General features: G+C 41.1%; 1 pseudogene; it reads left to right on the forward strand.

The window, feature by feature from the left end:
• Window positions 1-12,825, forward strand: part of LOC145105663 (putative microtubule-binding protein TANGLED) — a 55,125-nt pseudogene extending 42,300 nt beyond the window's left edge.
• Window positions 12,826-21,180: the final 8,355 nt, after the last annotated feature.

Below are 21,180 nucleotides of genomic sequence, written 5' to 3' on the forward strand. Positions count from 1 at the left end.
GACAGTTTAAAGTCAGGTAAAGAAATCTGGCAGATTGCATGCATGGTGATTGGTTAGAAAAATGAGTTTTCATCATTTCTTTGAGTAAATCTTTTGAAATATTTTAAAAGATATCATGATAAACTTATATTATAGTCATGTTTCCAGAGATCAAAAGATTAAAACTTATCAAAATGTATACATTCATTTATGAACAAAATTTTGTTTCTCAAAAACTCTTAACTTGAGTTTGATGTTTTAATCCTTAAAATCGATTTTTGCACTAAGACCATGAACATGCAACCTTGTTTATCATACATGCATGGTGTTAAAACACATCCATGATGTTCCAAAAACCATTTTAACAAAAAGAAAACAAGTTTGAAGAAGATGAAGAAGTAGAAGTCGGTTTTTGAAGTAAAATGCACATGCATGGCTTAAATCATTGTTGTGGATCTTCAAGAGATGTATGTTCTTTACCTTAAATTTATTTGTGGCTTGAAAAACCCTTATGAATCTCCATAATTTCGTGGTTAAGAGGCTGTGGTTGTGGTGTTTGGAGAAAAAAAAATTAGAGAGAAGGTAGAGAGAGTTTTCTAGAGAGAGAAAGAAGAGAGATGTATGTGTGTTGGAGAATGAGAGTGTGAGAGAGAGATATGGGAAGAGAGGGGTCCGAAATTTTGAGTATAATAACCCTTTCTCATTCATTTTGTTTTATAAAATTTAAGTTATTTTATAAAATATCTAAATTTTATATAAAATGTGCACTAAAATCAAGTTTTTATTCATGAAACCTTGATTTTTGACTTATAAATTAAGGATGAATGTTAATGACTTAAATTTTTATTTTCCTTGATTATATTTCCCTGAATTTAATTGTTTTAAGATAATATTATAAGTTTCATAACTATTTTTATAGAATTCTTGATGTTAAACTTTATAAAATTTAAGTTTTAGGGTTTTTAGGGCTTTTGAGAGTTTGTAAAAATTTGGATATCAAAATAAATAGAATATTTGAGACTTTAAATTATCTTATGGTATTATAACTCTTTTATAGTTATAAATAATGTTTGTAATTTATTTTTATCGGTTTATTGCCATTCTATGTAGTGATTCCGAGATTTAAGCGAAATTGAGGAATCAAGTATACTAGTCCTAGTCTTCAACTTTGACTTAAGTTTCTATGAGACTTTGACCTAATTTCTACTTCTAGGTCAAGTGCATGATGTGTGTATATGATTCATGAAAAGGTGTTCGAGTCAAAGAGTGACCCGAATATGGATAGCCTCTACAGTTAAGTAGTTGTAGAATTCACATATCAATGTGAAATCTAAGTACATTATCCATTGTTTCTAGTTGCTTCCAAGTTTCTAGTAGGTTATAACTGAGCTTCTAGTCACTAAGTCCAGTATGTGTCGTGCCTATATGTGCAACTAAGTTTATTCAAATCTAGAACCGACTCGAATTTTGACGGTTGTCACAAAAGAGAAGGGCCAAAGCTTGATAAATTCAATAACTTTATGACTATAAGGACTTAGAGGAGTCCAGATCTGAAGTTACAACTTCAGATCATTCCTAATACCCGAAATGATCGACAAATATGCTAAAAATGCCCTTAAACCCAAGAATAAGGAGATCTATCACTAGAATGATCAAGGTAACAGCTTGTTACCTTCAAATGGAAGCCCAAACGATGTAGATGTTGGATCTACAAGCTCCTTCCCGTTCCAAGCTTTTCAACCTTCAAACTTCTTCAACAAATGCACCAAAAACACTTTCTTAGCCTCACAAGCACAAAGGATTAGTAAAGAACGGCTAGGGTTTCCTTCTCTGGGTAAAGAGGTGATAAGGGAGGCTAAAGGATGCGGGTTAAGTCCTTTAAATTGGGTGCAAACCCTGAAAATTAGGGTTTTCCCATTCAGCTCGTATTCGTCGAGTTGGGGTCCCCCAACTCGTCGAGTAGACCTCATAAATCACGCGGCCTGATCCGCTTCTACACGACGAGTTGGGGCATCCAACTCGTCGAGTACGTCTAAGAATGTGACTATAAGCTCTAAATTTTATACCTGGGAGTCGGATTGTTACAATTCTCCCCCTCTTGAACTGTAACAGCCCAATTTTTAAAGCCAAAAATTTCATTTTATATAAGTAGCTCATAAATTAGTTTACCAAAAACATTGCCAACGTCATATTAATTTATAAAACTGTAACATCGTGTCTCAAAACCATATCATCAATAGTAATAAAAATCAGAGTACAATCCCAGAAACTCGATGCGGAAATCATGTGTGAGTGTGATGTGCCGCTACCGCGCCGGCTCCTTCCCCTTCGCTGAAGAGGTACCTGAAACAAAACTAAAAACTGTAAGCACGAAGCCTAGTGAGTTCCCCCATCATACCACATACCATACAACACATGACATACATACTGTCAGGCATATCTGGGTGCCCGACCTACCCCTTCGGTCCTCTCGACCGGTGACCTTGCCTAGCATATCTGGGTGCTGGCCTACCCCTTCGGTCCTCTCGACCGGTGACCTTGCCTAGCATATCCGGGTGCTGGCCTACCCCTTCGGTCCTCTCGACCGGTCTAACACATACTATCACATAATCATAATCTGTCTAGCATAGCTGGGTACTAAACTACCCCTTCGGCCCTATCGACCGGTAACTTGGGGACTATCTCCCCCTACTACTACCACTATCACATAACATCATATCATGCTAGCACATAAAACATAACAGGTAGCAGCAAACCTAGATGAATATCACAAAGACAAGCATCTCACATACAACTCATAATAGTGGGCCGACATTGTGGCCGTAGACCCACTGCTACTAGAAGGTAACTCACCTCTCAACTGACTGCTGAATAACTCGTGCAAAGGTGACACCGTCGACTGCTCCAACTACTCCCCGGCTATAATGACCAAATAAACATTTAGTCAAAAATTGATGGCTCTTCTATGGGTAAAATGACTATTTTACCCCTTTGATCTAATTTGGGCCATGACCTAGGCCCACCCCTTTCAAAAGTCCTCACTAGGGCCCATTAAGTCCCCAAATGGCCCAATTTTCTAAATTGGGCCCAACTCTTCAAATGGGCTTTCCTTCCAAGCCCAAACCAATTCTTGGGCCCTTAACTGGCTTCTGAAGGCCCATCACGGCCCAACTACTGTTATGTCCAAAGCTAGGCCCAAACCGAGGCCCAATAACTTAAAACCCAGTGATTGAGCGTATGCTGAGCGTACCCATCTGTACGCTGCGCGTACTGCTTGAATGGCTTGTACGCTACGCGTACTGGCGTGTACACCCAGCGTACTCTCCTGTTAAGCCATCTTTTCCAAAACGACTTAATCCCTTAAGACAGAACGTCCAACTTACAGATCTGAGTCTCATCCTTCGTCCTAGTCCTTAAAGTTGGTCACTTGGTGGCTTGCAATCCACCAAATGAGCCCAACACTAAAAATGACAATGAACTTCCAAAGAAAAGGCTAGATCTCTTGCATGGCTTCATAAAAGCCTCAAAGCTTGCAACTTTACTGCTAAAGGGACCCATTGAGCTTCAAAGGTGGCAACCCTAAGCTCAAAATCGAAGTTGCATGATTAAGATCCAATCTTTGGACCTAAAAAGGTCCAAATCTTCCAAAACCCTAGATCTAGACTTTGAGGAGGAAAGTTAGGAGCTTTATACCTCCTCTTGATGACAAATGATGAGCTTAATCCAGATCCCTGAGCTCAAGGTACTCAAAGGCTTCTTCTCCACCCTCTCCTTCTCTTTTTCAAAGCTTTTCTTCACCAAGATGAGCTCAAAAAGGTCAAACACACACAACAATGGAGTATGAGGCGTATTAGGGTTTTCTGAGGGTGAAGGGGCTGGTAGGAAGGCCAGGGGGTGGCTATAATGGGGTATTTATATGTATTAAACCCTAAAAAATAGGGTTTGGTATCTGCTCACGTAAGCTGTGTGTACTCCTGGTACGCTGCGTGTACGTCCCCCCCCCCCCCCCCCCCCCGTATCAGATGCATGCCTCTACGCCCCGCGTACGCCAAGGCTACGCCCATCGTACGTCTTATGGGCGGCCCAATTCCTTGGCCCGTTTGCTTAAGTCCAATCCAATAGTCCTTTTATCTATATTTGACCCAACTATAATTTTAGGAAATAATTAATAGTTAATACCTCAAAAGTCGGTCGTTACAATTCACCCCCACTTGAATTAGACTTCGTCCTCGAAGTCTGCTCTTGCTGCTTCCGGGAATAACTCCGGGTAGTGCTCCCTCATCTCCTCCTCCGACTCCCATGTCCACTCTGAACCCTTTCTGTGCTGCCACTGTACTTTCACTAGTTCGACTTTCTTGTTCCTTAGCTCCTTCGTCTTGCGATCCAGAATCGCCACTGGCTACTCGATGTAATTCAGGCTGTCATCCACCTGAATGTCCTCCAAAGGTACTACCGCTGACTCATCTACTAAGCACTTCTGAAGCTGAGAAACACGGAATGTGCTATGGATCTGGCTGAGCTCTGCTGGAAGATCTAATCGATAAGCAACTCGACCCATCCGGGCCAAAACCCTAAATGGAGCAATGCACCTGGGGCCCAGCTTGCCCCGCTTCGGAAACCCAATAACACCCTTCCAGGGTGACACCTTCAGGAGGACCATATCGCCCACCTGGAATTCCAAGTCCGAATGCCGCTTGTCGGCGTAGCTCTTCTGCCGGCTCTGAGCAGTCTGAAGCCTGCTCCAGACTTGCTGAATCTGCTCCGTGGTCTTGAGTACTACCTCCGTACTCCCCATGACCCTCCGACCGACCTCACCCCAACAGATTGGGGTCCTACACTTCCTCCCGTAGAGCATCTCGAAGGGAGGCCGGTCTATACTGGAGTGATAACTGTTGTTATACGAAAATTCTGCTAACGGAAGATACGTATCCCAACTGCCACCGAAATCTAACACGCATGCGCGTAACATGTCCTCGAGAGTCTGAATCGTCCTCTTGCTCTGGCCGTTCATCTGAGGGTGCAAAGCGGTGCTGAAATGGAGACGAGTACCCATCTCGTCGTGAAACCGCTTCCAAAACCTGGAAGTAAAACGGACATCTCGGTCTAACACCACTGAGACAGGCACTCCATGACGTGCCACTATCTCTCGCACATAAATCTCGGCCAGCTTCTCGGTTGATATGCTCTCCTGGATCAGTATGAAGTGAGCACTCTTGGTCAACCGATCCACGATGACACATATCGAATCGACCCCATGTGCGGTCCTGGGAAGCTTAGTAATGAAATCCATGGTGATATCCTCCCATTTCCACACGGGAATGTCTAACGGCTGCATCTTGCCGTGAGGCCTCTGGTGCTCCGCCTTGACCTTCCTGCAGGTCAGGCATCTCTCCACGTACCAAGCTACATCCCGCTTCATGCAGGGCCACCAGTAATCAGGTCGAAGATCTCTGTACATCTTCGTCGCCCTTGGATGGATGGAGAACCGAGACTTGTGGGCCTCATCCATCAATACCTTCAGTACTCCTCCCCAGCACGGTACCCAGACCCTCCCATGCAGGGTCAACAATCCTTGGCTATCGAAATCAAACGAAGCTACTAGGCCCACAATCCTCTCGCACTTCTGACGCTCCTCCTTCAGGCCCTTGACCTGCGCCTCTCTAATCTGCTCCAGCAGTGGAGTCATCACTGTCATCCTCAAACAGATGTCTCTGATCGGAGCCGCTACCGCCTTGCGGCTCAGGGCGTCTGCCACCACATTGGCCTTGCCCGGGTGGTAAAGGATCTCACAGTCGTAATCCTTTACCACATCTGACCACCGACGCTGCCTCATGTTTAGATTCGGCTGGTCCATGAGGTACCTCAAACTCTTGTGATCCGTGTAAATGGTACAACGGACCCCATAGAGGTAGTGTCGCCAAATCTTGAGGGTGAAGACGATCGCCCCCAACTCCAAATCATGCGTCGGGTAGTTCGACTCGTGAGGCTTCAGCTTCCTCGAGGCGTAGGCGATGACATGCCCTCTCTGCATCAGCACTGCGCCCAAACCCGAAATGGACGCATCACAATACACCACGAATTCCTCCATGCCCTCGGGCAGGGCGAGGATCGGCGCCTCGCACAGTCTCTGTCTCAACGTCTCAAACGTTTCCTGTTGCTCAGGCCCCCAGCCAAAAACAACGGCTTTCTTCGTCAGTTGGGTCAAGGGTACGACTATCTTGGAGAAGTCCTGAATGAATCTTCGGTAATAGCCCGTCAATCCGAGGAAACTCCGAATCTCAGATGGAGACTTCGGAACCTCCCATCTCATCACGGCCTCCACTTTGGCCGGGTCAACCAATATCCTGTTCTGGTTGACAAGGTGCCCAAGAAACTGCACCTCGCGCAACCAGAACTCGCACTTGGAGAACTTTGCATACAAGCTCTCCCTCCTCAAGGTATCCAAAACCTCTCGCAGATGCTCCTCATGTTGCTCCTGCGTCTTGGAGTAAACCAGGATGTCATCAATGAAAACTATCACAGACCGATCCAGCATTGGTCTGCACACACTGTTCATGAGGTCCATGAGCACGGCAGGAGCATTGGTGAGCCCGGAGGGCATCACCACGAACTCGTAGTGGCCATAGCGAGTCCGGAAAGCAGTCTTGTGTATATCCTCATCCCTGGCCCTCATCTGATGGTAGCCTGACCGCAAGTCTATCTTGGAAAACCAAGATGCTCCCTGAAGCTGGTCGAACAAGTCATCTATCCTCAGGAGTGGGTAACAATTCTTCACCGTTACTTTGTTCAGCTCCTGGTAATCTTTGCACATGCGGTGCGACCCGTCCTTCTTCTTGACAAACAGGATCGGGGCTCCCCTAGGTAATCCATGGACTACCATATTGGTTTAGCCCATCCTAAATAACCATAAGCCCAAACATAAGAATGATTGATTTACCAAATCAATCCCCTTACATTTAATTAGTCTCTTTTGATCACTAAATTAATTCCAAATTAATTCTTGATCAATACTAATTAAATAATATGATTTCATGTTAATATATTAGAACTTATAATATATTAACAAATCATAAATAACCTCTTCTCAATAGTCCATCCTATCAAATTGTCCTGGTGATATGCAACCCAAATGGACCATGCTACTCTACGGTCAAGTACATACCAATTATAGTTATAGGCTTAGACACCTAATCCAACAGTAACATCCTATAACCAGGATACCGACCTAACCGGTCACTAACATAGCATTATCCTATATACCAGGATACCGACCTACCAGGTCACTAAACATATCATCATGCAATATACCTGGATACAAATCCGAAAAGGGTCGGCATTGGTGCCTTCGACCCTGTTAGTATAGTGAGGACAACTCACCTCACAAGTAGCTCGGGATGATAAATGTCAAACTCCCCAAATACAGCTCCAAACTCAATCACCTACATCCACCAATGATCCACTTTCATAAATTACCAAATTACTAAAATACCCCCATAAGTCAAACTGGTCAACCCTTGGTCAAAGTCAAAGTCAATGGTCAAGGTCAACAGTCCATGTTGACCAAACTCGTCAGTGTAGCCTACTGACTCGTCGAGTTCTTCCAGAACTCCAAAAATGGTGAAAACCTTGGTTGACTCGCCGAGTTTCCAGACAACTCGTCGAGTCCATGCGGTGTCCAAATGTCGGGAAAAACCCTAACTAACTCATCGAGTCATCTCACTGGCTCGCCGAGTCCATGCAGAACTAATACATGCAATCTTCATCCGACTCGTCGATTTGACCAAGCAACTCGTCGAGTCTCTTCAGTCTTTTTCTTATTCATACGCTTTTAAGCAAGACCAAGGATCGAAATTGCAGATCTAGCCTCCTAGGGCATGGTTTCCACGTAAAGTTGCAAACTTTACGTGCATGCAAGGTCTTAAATGCCAAAACCAAGCTAAGGGAGAGGTTTAAGCCAAAGAGAAGGGCCAAAGCTTGATAAATTCAATAACTTTATGACTATAAGGACTTAGAGGTGTCCAGATCTGAAGTTACAACTTCAGATCATGCCCAATACCCGAAATGATCCATAAATATGCTAAAATGGCCTTAAACTCAAGAATAAGGAGATCTAACACTAGAATGATCAAGGTAACAACTTGTTAACTTCAAATGGAAGCCCAAACGATGTAGATGCTGGATCTACAAGCTCCTTCCCGTTACAAGCTTCTCAACCTCAAACTTCTTCAACAAATGCACCAAAAACACTCTCTTAGCCTCACAAGCACAAAGGAGTAGTAAAGAACGACTATGGTTTCCTTCTCTGGGTAAAGAGGTGATAAATGAGACCAAATGATGCGGGTTAAGTCATTTAAATAGGGTGCAAACCCTAAAAAATAGTGTTTTCCCATTCAGCTCCTACTCGTCGAGTTGGGGTCCTCCAACTCGTCGAGTAGACCTCATAAATCACGCGGCCTGATCCGCTTCTACACGACGAGTTAGGGCATCCAACTCGTCGAGTAGGTCTAAGAATGTGACTATAAGCTTTAAATTTTATACCTGGGGGTCGGGGTGTTACAGCGACAAACACTTTTAACAGCGACAAAAAAATGTGTTTGTTTGTTGTCGCCGCTAAAAGTGTCCATCTCTGCTAAACGTGTTGTCTCTATTGCCTGTCATTCTTGTAGTGACATAAAACCGTTGAGTTTGATGGTATTAACAATGATAAGTTAATAGGATTGTTTTCAAAATTAAATATGAAAACTTGTGATGAACTGTTATAAGACATTGATTAAGATTTTTAAAATACGTTTGATTTTGGTATTAAAGTTTAATATTATATTTGTTTTATATGATACTGAGTGTTAGACCCGTGTATTACACAGATTAATTAAAAAAATTAAATATAAATGTATAAACGTTAAATATTTTTATAGTAAATTACGAAATAAATACGACCAAAATGATTAATAAGTAGACACTTCAATATATAATTCTATAGTAATAAAAAACTATTGAAATATACATAAATATAAAATATACATAAAAATCATACACACATAAAAAATAAGATAAAAAATAATATATTTGACAAAAAAAAATGAAAATATAATATTGATTATAATTCTTCTAAATGATATGAATGGCCCCTATGGTTTAAATTATATGAATGGCCCCTATGGTTTAAATTTCTTTCGTAATTGGTCGTTATCAGCCATGTTTTAAATCACACGACTAAAACTACCACAATTCTGAAACTCTAGGGACTAAAGTGCAACATTGTCATCGTCTTCCCTAAATTCTTTTGTATCCCAACTTTACCTGACGCTCCTTCAAAATCGATCAAATATGTTGAATCTGATAAATTCATTGTTATTCATAATTTGTTGGTATTAAATTATTTTTGATACTTAAAAGCCTAATCAAATGTCAGTCAAATTGCTAGAGAAATCGTGACGGCTGTTAAAACGAAAGCCAAAAAGATTACCACCAGGGCCGACAGCGATCCGAAAACTCCGGTGACTGATTCCAGACGAAATTAGTGGTTAAACCCAGAAACCACCGAGCTCCGGTCACAGAGAAAGATGTGACATCCCCATTTTTCACGACCAGAAAAGACCGATTTTGTTTATGCTTTATAAAATCAGAGTACCTCTTTTTAATAAAAATTGTTGCAGAATTTGTTCCCAGAAAAACATGATAAATACGTTATCAAAGCATTTCCGAAGAAATGTATTTTTATTCATTTTGAAAATATTTGGGATGTCATCGTCAATACAGAAACATAAGCATAAACAGAACTTACATTCATTTACACTAGTGATCTACATCTCTTTTAAATCTCTCAGTGTAAAGTAGCTTCATATGGACACCTGTGATAGAAATAAGTTGGAGTGGGTCAGGTTGGGAAACCTGGTGAGTACATAGGGTTTTCAACCCACAATAATATAATTATTATGTTTAAACATCAAACAATCAACCCAATTACCCATCCCCATTATCTTCTTCATTCTTAAGGATCTACCCTAAGAATCAACTATTCCTCATTCATTCATTCCTAAGGATCATCCTAAGGAATCGGCACGAAGTCCATCGTCACCGGGGTTTAGGCACTAAGTCTGCATAGTCACCAGGATTTATAAAACAGGCACTAAGTCCGCATAGTCGCCAGGGTTTAGGCACTAAGTCTGCATAGTCGCCAGGGTTTATACAACAGGCACTAAGTCCGCATAGTCGCCAGGGTTTTGGCACCAAGTCTGCATGATCGCCAAGGTTTAGGCACCAAGTCTGCATGATCGCCAGGGTTTAGAGTACACCGGGTGAACACATCGTTCACAACACCTACAGGTTGCGAGCCTGCTAGTGTTCCACTGGACTGTCTAGAATATTCCGTGGTTGTCATCCATACTCTGCTAGATGACCGGGCCAGCATTTGGGAACAACGCTTCTCACATCGTCCACCTCTCACCCTTACCTCATGGTCTATATCACCTCTCAACTCATCATCCAACTCATATTTCATCTACCCATGTTTTACCCAACATATTATGTAGATATAAATACATATACAGTTTAAATCATATAAAACTTGTATAAAATCGTTCATCCAGCATAGATAGCAAGTATACAGATAATATGCACACATAACACGTAATTTATATAAAATACTTCATATCTACGTGTAAGATGAAAGTAACTATGCACTCACCTGATAAGTTGGTGACTCGGTACTCGGACAGCACTTCGTTACTCTCAACACAATTTTCCTCGGACAAAACCTAGTATCATTGCCACTAGAGTTTAGTCTAATATTCACCGAGACTAATTAATAGTTTGGCTATTATTACTATTATATAAGCGTTAAAGAATACTTATATAACCCATAATAATAGCCCAAGTACTTATTATAAGTTCCTAATAACGTTACTATAATTAAATAAAAGCTATGTTAAAAATAGCGTAGGCGTAGCTCACTTACAGCGGGTTTTATAGAAAACCGGACTTCGCTTGGAGCAGCGTTTCCGAACCGAAAGACCCTTTTTCTCGGGACTCCGGGAGCCTCGGGGATTCCTTCGGGTGCTAGGGGGTTTACCTAGGCTTTAGGGGGGTTAGGGAGGCTTAGAGAGAGGTTCTAGAGAGAGAAAGAGAAGTTGGAAGGTGTGACAAATGAGGGTACCTCGGCACTCTATTTATAGGCTGGAAATCACCAAAACTCGTCGAGTTGGCCTCCAAATCGTCGAGTTCCAAGCCAGGTATCACCATCTGGTTGCTAGCCTTGGGGAGGAAGCAACGGCCAGGATTGCGCCACGTCATCCGATTTCGCACAGCACCTTCCCGTCTTAGAAAAATCATAACTCTCGCATACGAGCTCCGTTTTCGACGTTCTTTATATCCACGCGTAGGTAAAAACAAGATATACAACTTTCATTTAGACTCCGTCGGCTAATTCTCGACTGATCTTAAAGTTAACAGTAGGAGGAGATTATACTGTTAAATGTTCGCGTAAAATTCATAACTTCTACATACGGACTCCGTTTTCATCTGTATTTTTATCGTTGAGTTCCTATTAATGAGATCTTCAACTCTCATTTAGGTCGCGTAGGCCAAAAACCGCTCGAACTAAAATTCGAGTTTCGGGCCGTGCACTGCTTTGCCAAATCTTAGAAAATTCATAACTTCCTCATACGAAGTTAGATTTGGGTGTTCTTTTTTTGTATGTTCTCGGATTAATGTATACTACAAATTGTGTTTAGATAACTAAGGCTAAAAGGTGATCCATCATAAATTCACTATTTACGTCTCCCGGTGTCGTGCCGGTTTTGCCGAAAAACTTCGACGGGCCATAACTTCTTCGTTATAACTCGGATTTTGGCGTTCTTTATATGTACGGAACCCTTGAGACATATTCTACAACTTGGTTAATATTATTTATTCTAAATAATATTTTGTCGAAAAGTCGTTTTCGACCCCTATTATCTCTAAATTGACTAGCCCGGATCTACGGGTGTTACAAAAGAGAGAGAAACGGATAATCCGATCAGATCTACATTCTCCTTTACTTGAAAGAGGAAAATCACGGATTAATTTCAAAGTCTTCGATTCATCACCCAAAAAAGAAATCGAGAATGAAAAGGGTCAGTTTCCAGCGAATAGGGTGTCACCGAAGAACAGACCTTGGGCTAGAAAAACTGTGATCTTCCTGAACTCCCTTTTCCATTCAACAACTGCTTCACAAAACAAACTATTTTGTAGAACAAGGTCTTCGATGATTAAAAGAACCCGTCAGACCACCCCTTACAAGTTTCTAATCAAGACGCCGCCGTCGTGGCTAAGTTTCAAGTAAAGATTCGCAGTCCACCACTTTTTGTATCTCCGACCAGACCCAAAATGGCCAGCACGAAGAAGAAGGTGATGTCACCGCCTAAGAAGGCGATGTCACCGCCTAAGAACGTCACCATGTCAACAAAGCTGCAAAGGTCGTTTTCGCCGTCGAGGTTGGCGACTAGATTGGCTTCGCCGTTGAAGCTTAGGAACCCACCGATTTGCGTATCTCCAACCAGATCCGGGGTGGATACCATGAAAAAGAAGTCAATCTCATTGCCCAGGACGGTCACCAAAAAGAAGAAGTTGACGTCACCTCCAAGGACGGCCTCCGTGAAGAAGTCGATTTCACCTCCTAAGAAGGTATCGACGGCGGCAAAGCTGCGGAGGTCTTTTTCACCGTCTCGATTGGCGAGTAGATTGGTTTCTCTATTGAAGCGTAGGAAATCATCCATAAAGAAGAGCATGGATAGTAGCGAGATGATGATGAGCATGATGGGTGGATTGAAATACAGGCCAATGTCAACAACTACCCAGAGAATTTAAGATTTCATTCTTTTATTTGATATTTCGTTAATGTCAATATGATTTCTGTTTGGTGTTCACATTTTTATAATCATAAAATAACAATAATCTGTAACTTTTTCCCATAATGACAATGTTACACTTTGGTCCCTAGAGTTTCAGAATTCTGGTAGTTTTAGTCGTGCAGGTTTTGTCTGTTGGGAATTCTCAGATGGAGCATCAGCCATTGTAGGTTTTGTCTGTTGTTGTCTGGATAATGGTTTCCATAGAGGTTGGGCAAACAACATGAGGTCAAGGGTTTCCCAAGTACACGCATGGAGGCGTTTTTCGAGTGTATCTGTAGGTGTTCAAGGTAGCATTGGGGTTTGGCTCGACTTACGTGTATGGTAAGGTCGGGGTGATAGTCTGCGAATTGGATTAAGAGTTCGAACCCCGAGTGGGGGAGAACTGGTTATCTATGAACAAGGCACCAGGATGGGTTCAGGGTTTTGCTCAATAGACCTAGGGCGTCCCGGATAGACTGAATGCCAACGGGGCGTACTAGTCAGGACGAAGGCCTGGAGAACGGTCCATACATGCTGAAGGCCCGGAGAGGCGGTCTAGACATGCTGAAGGTTCTGAGAATGGTCCAGATAGGCTGAAGGCCCAGTGAGGCGGTCCAGTAATGCTGAAGACTATGTATGTATTTTGTTAGATCTACATTTTGGTATTGAGCGTGCTGTTTTGTGATAATAACCTGTGGAATTGTACGTTCCGTACTTGCTGGTTATCACTTATAGGTAATGCCCTTAGGGACTGTCGGTGGTCATGAGGGAGAACTACTTGTGCAAAAACTTGTTCTATAAGGGAATCGTGCATGGTAGAGTTTCAGATTCCGATTTAGATCAAGAGTTCGAGCATTATCCTTTTGAGGATTGTATGTGACTTTGGTTTTTGTAAGAATTGCTTGGGTAGAAACTATGCGGGGCTCAGTGGTGCTGGAGAATGACGTTAAGGTCTGTGTGATACCGGAAGCATTCCAGTCATGGGATGTGGGCCAAGTGATCGTAAAGATCCATTCCTTATGCTCGTGGTGTTCTCGGGATTGACGCGTCGATGTGGGGTGGGGGTGGGGGGCTGGAGAGTCGTAAATCCGCTGGTTGGATAAAGGAAGTAGTAAGGACTGAGGGAAGTATCCGTCAGGTATCAGATTGAATCTGTGAAATGTTTTCCCCGTATTCCTGTATGTTCGTAAGCTATTTTAGGGATTGAATAAAATGCGGAAGTTCTTGGTTGATCATCTTCTTTCGTCGCTTCGAAGATTGGAAATGGCATGGTAGAGAGTCAAAGGTTATAGTAAGGTTTTGGTGTATCATATGAATTTAAATTATGAAAGGTCCGCTATCGACCTGTTTGAGGATCCTTGCTGCATGATTTGTGGTAGTTTCAGTCGGAAACTTAGGGGTGGATTCATGGACGGCCATTTCAGGATGGCTTATAGTGGAAACTTGTGTTGGAAATCGCAAGTGTATCCGTGTGAGGCATGCACTCTGAAGTTCAGTGATGTAAACAGGGGAAACTTTTGCTTGTAGGGTGAATCGCGAGTTGCAGGCAAAAGGTATTGATGCGACATCGACCTCCAGCGAGTCTTCTGGTCTTTAGATGTGGCGGAGATCTAGACATCACAGTGCAAACTCGTTAGAGCCGTCCCAGGGACTGTGCCCCGGGAGCGGACTCCGACGGTCAATTTAGATCAGCTAGAAGATATGAGATGGTCCTCCATAGCTGGAGAGAACCATCTTGGTGCTAGTGGTGGTGTATGGCGGCGGGTGGCGGCTGAGCCACCCTGCCGGAGTATAGTGGCGGCTGAGCCATGGGGAAGGATCTAATGGCGGCTGAGCCACCTGGGAGAGAGTCCTCCTCCAAGGAGGAGGCACTATTCTATTTATAGTGGACAATTAGGTCAAGGGGAATTGGGGCAGGCCTTGGGCCAGCCCAATTCAGGCCCAACTAGCAAGGAGCTGGGCAAGGCCGCCCGGAGGCGCTGGGCGGGGCTGGCGGGCGCGCACCAGGAAGGGATGGCAAGGGAGTGCTAGGCGAGGGAGCGCCTGGCTGGGCAGGAAGGAGAGTCCCCAGCAGGGCTGGCAAGGGAGTCCCCAGCAAGGCTCGCAAGGGAACGCCAGGCAGGGCTGGCAGGAGCGCGCCAGGCCAGGATGGCGCGCTGGAGCAGTCTAGGCCATGCCAATGGACCATATATCATCAAGTCCCCCCCAGTCTGGTGTTATTCGTACGCGGCCAATGACATCGGACTGGAACTAGTCATATAAACCAACAGGAGAGTCCCCAGCGAGGCTGACAAGGGAGTCCCCAGCAAGGTTGGCAGGAGAACGCCAGGCAAGGCTGGCAGGAGCGCGCCAGGCTAGGCTGGCACGCTAGAGCAGTCTGGGTCATGCTAGTGGACAATATATCATCAAGTCCCCCCAGTTTGGTGTTATTGGTACGCATCCAATGACATCAGACTGGAACTAGTCATATAAAATGTGCGTCATCAAGTCCCCCTAGTCTGATGCGATTTGGTTGCTGACAATCGGATCGGACTAGATAAAGCACCAAAGCATTTAAATAATAGAGAGAATGACCGAACCTCGCCCACGAGAGCCGTGGGGTTGTGCGATGAGCCAAGTACTGCTTGAGCTGACTTGATACTCCTTCATTGAGAGGAGTACAAGCTGATCAGTACGATGCAACGTAACTGTTGTTGCGATCATGCGGATCGAGGCCGCTAAAGAGTGTTACGTCGCACTGATGTCGATGGAATGTCAGGCCGGGGTAGCTAAGAACCGTAAGCTTGCCCTTCAGTCCCTAAGACTGTTATGCGACGTGATTGTTGTGGTAGCCATGCGCAGATGGGATGTCACTAGTAACCATCTACATAGTCTGCATTAATAACCGTCTTGAGGGTATTTCTTGCTCGGGCTACACCTAGTTGGATTCCCCCAGTCTGATGTGGGTAGCATAGGTAGTCGTGTCAGACTATGTTGTCAAACCAATAAACCGTAAGGTTGTTGACCATAATATAAGTGGAAGAGATTCCAAGAGCTGTGCGATTAGGTTGCTAGCGAGGGTCACATAGCGAGACTATTGTCGATAGCCAGCCAATGATCATGGAGATGTTACGCGGGAGAGCATCGCGTGGAATGGATTGGGCTTGGCTTCGAGCGGTCATAGATAAGTCACGTGGAAGAGCGTCGCGTGGAATGGTCGGAGCATGTTGCTATAATGGAGTCGGGCTAAGAAGCCAGGAGACTCGAGGCAAAGGTACTGAACCTCGCATGCGGAGCTTGCCGCTATAACGGAGTCAGGCTTAGAAGCCAGGCGACTCGAGGCGAGGGTACGGAACCTCGCATGCGGAGCTTTCCTCTATAATGGAGTCGGACTGAGAAGCCAGGCGACTCGAGGCGAGGGTACTGAACCTCGCATGCGGAGCTTTCCGCTATAATGGAGTCGGGCTGAGAAGCCAGGCGACTCGAGGCGAGGGTACTGAACCTCGCATGCGTAGCTTGCCGCTATAATGGAGTCAAGCTGAGAAGCCAGGCGACTCGAGGCGAGGGTACTGAACCTCGCATGCGGAGCTTTCCTCTATAATGGAGTCGGGCTGAGAAGCCAGGCGACTCGAGGCGAGGGTACTGAACCTCGCATGCGGAGCTTGCCGCTATAATGGAGTCGGGCTGAGAAGCCAGTCGACTCGAGGCGAGGGTACTGAACCTCGCATGCGGAGCTTGCCGCTATAATGGAGTCGGGCTGAGAAGCCAGGCGACTCGAGGCGAGGGTGCTGAACCTCGCATGCGGAGCTTGCCGCTATAATGGAGTCGGGCAAAGAAACCTGGCGACTCAAAGCAAGGGTGCTGAACCTTGCAAGATTGGGCGCAAAGGCCGACAATCTCTGTGTGTGCCCCGTGTGATCATTTTGGGGTAAAGTGTGACAACCGTCAAAATTCGAGTCGGTTCTAGATTTGAATAAACTTAGTTGCACATATACGCACGACACATACTGGACTTAGTGACTAGAAGCTCAGTTATAACCTACTATAAACTTGGAAGCAATGGATAATGTACTTAGATTTCACATTGATATGTGAATTCTACAACTACTTAACTGTAGAGGCTATCCATATTCGGGTCACTCTTTGACTCGAACACCTTTTCATGAATCATATACACACATCATGCACTTGACCTAGAAGTAGAAATTAGGTCAAAGTCTCATAGAAACTTAAGTCAAAGTTGAAGACTAGGACTAGTATACTTGATTCCTCAATTTCGCTTGAATCTCGGAATCACTACATAGAATGCCAATAAACCGATAAAAATAAATTACAAACATTATTTATAACTATAAAAGAGTTATAATACCATAAGATAATTTAAAGTCTCAAATATTCTATTTATTTTGATATCCAAATTTTTACAAACTCTCAAAAACCCTAAAAACCCTAAAACTTAAATTTTATAAAGTTTAACATCAATAATTCTATAAAAATAGTTATGAAACTTATAATATTATCTTAAAACAATTAAATTCAGGGAAATATAATCAAGGAAAATAAAAATTTAAGTCATTAACATTCATCCTTAATTTATAAGTCAAAAATCAAGGTTTCATGAATAAAAACTTGATTTTAGTGCACATTTTATATAAAATTTAGATATTTTATAAAATAACTTAAATTTTATAAAACAAAATGAATGAGAAAAGGTTATTATACTCAAAATTTCGGACCCCTCTCTCCCCATATCTCTCTCTCACACTCTCATTCTCCAACACACACATCTCTCTTCTTTCTCTCTCTAGAAAACTCTCTCTACCTTCTCTCTACTTTTTCTCTCCAAACACCACTCCATTCTCTCTTCCTCCCTCTAAAGAACCAAGAAATATTCCAGAAAACAAACCCAATAACACTCCTCAAACTCGAAATCTTCATCATCTTGTGGTATTCTTGAAGGTAAAATCGATTTCTACTTCACTTTTCCTTCAAGTTTTGCTCTTTTCTTACACTTTCTCCTTCTTCATCTTCTTCAAACTTGTTTTCTTTTTGTTAAAATGGTTTTTAGAACATGATGGATGTGTTTTAACACCATGCATGTATGATAAACAAGGTTGCATGTTCATGATCTTAGTGCAAAAATCGATTTTAAGGATTAAAACATCAAACTCAAGTTAAGAGTTTTTGTGAAACAAAATTTTCTTCATAAATGCATGTATACATTTTGATAAGTTTTAATCTTTTGATCTCTGGAAACATGACCAAAATATGAGGTTATCATCATATATTTAAAATACTTCAAAAGGTTTACTCAAGGAAATGATGAAAACCCACTTTTCTAACCAATCATCATGCATGCAATCTGCCAGATTTCTTTACCTGACTTTAAACTGTCATATCTCACTCATTTCGTAGCCAAAATTCGTGATTACTTTTCTGAAATATAATATTTTGAGTTAGCTTTCAAACCCATCTGACCTCACTGAAAAATTCCAAAATTTCGATTTTTACCAATTTTTACAAAACTGTTGCTCAAACAGCACTTTCCTTATGAACATTTGTTTTGTGTTGCATGTTCAAAGGACTTATTCATCACTAAAAATCATTCAAAAATTATTTTGAACTCTTAATATCATGTATTAATAGGTACAAAAAGATCTTGATTCAAAAGTCTTTGTAACATGTTGCAAAAATTGTCAAAGTAACATCACTAATCTTTACATAAATCACAAGAATCAAGTTTTCTCTATAATTTATTGAGCCTTTAGGCATGGTGTTCAACATCAAAAATAAGAACACAAATTGTCATTGTTATCAAATTGTATGAAGATGCATTCTGGAAATTTTCAGCTCAATATATATTTTCTTTATTTTTATATGAAAATAATAAGAAAATAAAGTGTTAAATCATATAAAATACTTAAGCTAGTAAATAAATTATGGAAAAATTCTTGGATGATCCTTTAAGTTAATAAACATGTCCCATTAAGTTTCATCCATTTTTGTTACTGTTTAATATGGTTTTGAATTTTCTTTTTGTTTAGCTCTAATAAATCATAAAACCACATTAGGGAATATAAAAATGATATCTGATAATTTTCACACCTTATACTCTCTATGGAACACTTAGAAAAATATTTTCAGAATTTTTCATAGTGTATTCCTATTTTTCTCCGATTTTTGTATTTATAATGGACTAAAAACAGGAAAAATAGTTTTACTCATCCAAACATTATGAAAATTTACCAGAACACCTTTTGGTACATTAGGATGCTACATAAAAATTTTGATGATTTTTCTCTTCTGTATACTATTTTTCTTCTATTTTCCCAAGATTAAATACACTTAAACCCAATTTTTATTAGAATACATACACAAAAATCATAAAATTGGGATAAACAGTTTAGAAATTCATTTTTATATTTTTCCTAGCTTAATAATGACTAATAACAGCGTTACAAAAATTTTGGACAATTTTGGAAACTATTTTCTATTTATTTCAATTTTTATTAGAATAAATGCCCAAAAATCATAAAATTGGGTTAAATTGTCTGGAAATCTATTTTTATATTTTTCCCAGGTTAAGTACGTGTAATGACATTACTATAAAAAGTTTGGGGCATTTTCTTAACCGATTTCTATTTTTCATGAATTTTTATATATTTAGAGAAATAAATATATGAAAAATGGTTATGCATATCTATAATCCATGAAAATTTATCTAGAAGTCTTTTAACATATTTAGAACCAAAATCTGAAGTTTGGTAATTTTTATTAATTGTTTAGTATTTTTCATGATTTTATGGTTATTCAAGAAACTAAAATGGTGAAAAATAGTTAGACAAATAAAAAATTCAAGAAAATTTATCTTGAGGTCTTTGACTTCAACTAAAACTGAAATGCAAAGTTTGAAAACTTTTAGAACTAAATTGATTTAGTTTTGAATATTTAATCATTGGAACACCTCTAAAATGTTAAATATTAACATTTCAATAATGGAAATTTTCCACTTAAATTGTTATATAACAATTGATTCTTTGAAACTTAATTTCCACAGAAAAATGTTTGTAACTTATCAATATTAAATTTTGACACATTATTGGCATAATTCTATTGTAGTAGTAAGTATACTAGTGTTAGATTTCGATTAGAGACTCACTAGCGAATACCATTATTGTAGGAATCGGTAGTGGTACACGTGGAACGTAGTTCAAGGCACCATTTGCATCATCTAAATGCATTGTGAGTATTCACGCACTCCCCTATTTTCAGTTTTTATGTTTTGGGGTGGAAAAGCATGTCCCGAAAAACTATTATTTGAATGTTGTATTTAAATTGATTTGTATCAAACATGATTGCTATTTTATTGCTATGTCTCTCTATGTATGTCTATGCAACACGGAACATGAGAACTTATTGTACTAAGGCCCTTCCCTTATCTCAAACCATTAACTCTTTGAGCCAATGGTCATTATGGATAGCGCTATTAGGAATTGACAACTCCTCACTCGCCTTATTGCTGGAGTGCATGATACCATATTCATCTATGGAACGATAAGCATAGATCTTGATAGGGCTTCAGTCATAGGTTTGGTTGAGACTCATTGTTTGCTCATACACATACAAACTCGTTACTTATTATAGCAATAAACTTGTTTATTAATTATAGCAATGAACTTTGTTTCTCATTACAACAACGAACTGTTATTACTGAAAACTTATATACATGTTTTAGCAATGAAATTGTTTGCTCCTTGTAGCAACGAAATTGATTGCTCATTTTAGCAATGAAACTTGTTTACTCGTTTGAGTAACGAACTTTATCTTCCATGAGAATATGAATGTTGCATCTTATTTGGGCAACATACCTTATCTCTCATGATGACAAAGAACTTTGTTTTTACAAACTTATTTACTCATCTTAACAATATACTTTTATTATTGGAAACTTTTATCAAAACTTTGATTTCAATTCATGGAACCAGTATTATTTTGTTTATCTGTGAGTACTCACCAACTATTTTTATAGTTGACGCTCGTTTTACATGCTTTTTCAGGAATCATCGAGTAAGTGGCACTTAGGGACACTTCACTTTTAGGAGCATTCGCATGTGTTGTATTTCAATTTACATTGTAATTTCTTTTAAAAGTTGTTCAAACCCATTGTGAATTTGTAATGATTTTTAATACTATGGTTGGTGTTGTCTTTTAACTTTTGCGATGAAACCCTTTGTACTGCCACGCCCTGTGTTTCCGCTTTAGCGGGGTGTGACAGGAAATGGTATCAGAGCCGAAGGTTATAGAGAATACCGGTTTTCCTTTGGAGAACCACAACTATAGCCAAAAAAAAAAA

Source organism: Lactuca virosa, chromosome 4 (genome assembly GCF_052849685.1).
Source record: "Lactuca virosa cultivar CGN04683 chromosome 4, Lactuca_virosa_CGN04683_v6, whole genome shotgun sequence".
NCBI classification, from domain to species: Eukaryota; Viridiplantae; Streptophyta; class Magnoliopsida; order Asterales; family Asteraceae; genus Lactuca; species Lactuca virosa.